The following is a 2,028-nucleotide window of genomic DNA, read 5'->3' as shown; positions in this document are numbered from 1 at the left end:
CCTTGGTCTGTTCTTCAGTCATGATTTCTTTGAATTTAGGTAAATACAGCTCACAGAAATTTACATAAGCTTTAATATTAACTTAAAAACAATCACTATCATCATCCCTGGCACAGAGTAAATACTAAGAGATGTAGAATGAATAAATAAATTTTCCCACTTACAAATTAGAGTTGGGTTGTAAACAAACATCTACATTAATTAATAAAAGAAGTGTTCATGAATATTAATTTTTTTAAATAGCCAAAGCCTAAGGCAATTTTAATTGAGAGAAGAAACCACTTAAATACAAACCTCATACTGACCAGGTTAAAACATATATAAACTTTTGTGATGTCTCTTAGGGCTATTTAATGATATAGTTTCAGCAGCTCAATAGCACATTTATTTTTATTTTCAAATCCATGTGGACTATTTTGCTTCCTTAATTCCCAGCCTTATCATCAATCTGGCTTTGACAAGAGTGATCAATTATGAGGAACTGTAGTAATTTCCATTGTTTTCAGCCATCCAGAGATTTGGGTTTAAATGCAAAAGACAGAGACCGAGAATCCTTGCTGTATAGGAGGGACCTATATTCATGAATTCCAAGTTTTCAGGTGAATAACTTCAGATGAAGTTTTGTACCTTCAACCACTCTGCCCTATACTAACCAAGCTGCCCAACAGACATTTTACTGAATTAAAAGCAAAACACTACATGCTTTACGCACTTTTTCATCTAATTCTGTGTTTTGGACTTCTTCTTGTTCCTCTCACTTTCTGTTATAAATAACTTGAGGATGGGAACACAGTCTGTGAAGTTCTCTCGTCAGCCCCTAGCCCAGCGCTATATGCAGTGAAGCACTCACAAAACACTTTGTGGTGATTGCACTAGATAGTAAGCCACCTTGCATATGAAACTCAGAAGTCCACACTTTTGACAAAACATACTTTTTGGCAATATCTGTGGTGAAAAAGAATCACAAAACACTAGAATTAAAAGAGGCCTATACCCTATTTAAAAGTTATTGTCAACAATCTGTTTACCCTTGCGAGTTTCTTCCATTCTAATTCCCATCACCACCACCACTTACTAGAAAATAGTTCCAAACTTTCCATATGGAGTCTACGGAAAGAAAGGGAAAGAAAGGAGAATATAAACGTAAGTTTGCAGCTCTTGCGTTCCAGCCGGACAAGAGTCTCCGTGCGCTGCGCCAGGGCAGGGCGCTTGCACGGTGGATTCGGGAAAGTGGACAATTGTCAGGAGCAGCCTGAGCGGGCGCTTGAAGGACTCAAGATTGTGTAAAGCTACTGTGGGAAATGATGGAAAATGCATCATCACCATTGCCAGAAAGAGAGATTTATGGCTTAGTTATTTTCTTAAGTAACCCATTTGGCTTCATACTACATCTCGTGTGATCCAGGTTTTATTCCTGGATCTTGGCTAAATTCCTTAGGCTTAACCTATTGGCTCCAAAAATATTGGGCAGTTGTATTTGCCTGTCTCCCTCCTAATTACTGTAGTAATCGATTATGTACTCTGACTTCAAATAAATATAAGTACATCTTCATGTAACTCCATTTATGCAATCACAGATAACTGCTAAAAATCAAGGGCAGAAAAAGTACTAAGAAGCCATCCCAGCATTGAGATAGTCCTATTAGTGAAGTGAACCAAATGTTCTTTCCTGCAGCCAAAGACCTTTACACCAAAAACTAAACTGCATGTAGACTAACACCAAGAATTTATAAGTTTTTGACATAATTTGCCCATAATTATTTTGACTAGTTCTCTTATTAATACTAGGTATTGAAACATAAGAAAATATATAAGTAGATTCTCTTAGATTAACTTCATTAATATTGTAAATGTTGTCAAATATTAGTCATTAATGGACAGAACAAATACAATGCTGTGTGTGTGTATATATACACACACACACACACATATATATATATATATATGGCATAACTACCCCTGTAGTGCACTTGTGGGGAAGATCTGCTTCTCAGTAACTCAATGAAAGTTCAGTACTATTTATGCCTA

At 36.2% G+C, this 2,028-nt stretch overlaps 1 pseudogene; it reads left to right on the top strand.

Moving 5' to 3' along the window:
• Positions 1-1,301: 1,301 nt before the first annotated feature.
• On the top strand, positions 1,302-1,701 carry LOC109453311 (phosphatidylinositol N-acetylglucosaminyltransferase subunit P; annotated as a pseudogene).
• Positions 1,702-2,028: the final 327 nt, after the last annotated feature.

This window comes from Rhinolophus sinicus, linkage group LG01 (genome assembly GCF_036562045.2).
Source record: "Rhinolophus sinicus isolate RSC01 linkage group LG01, ASM3656204v1, whole genome shotgun sequence".
NCBI classification, from domain to species: Eukaryota; Metazoa; Chordata; class Mammalia; order Chiroptera; family Rhinolophidae; genus Rhinolophus; species Rhinolophus sinicus.
This window is presented reverse-complemented; position numbering and strand designations above follow the sequence as displayed.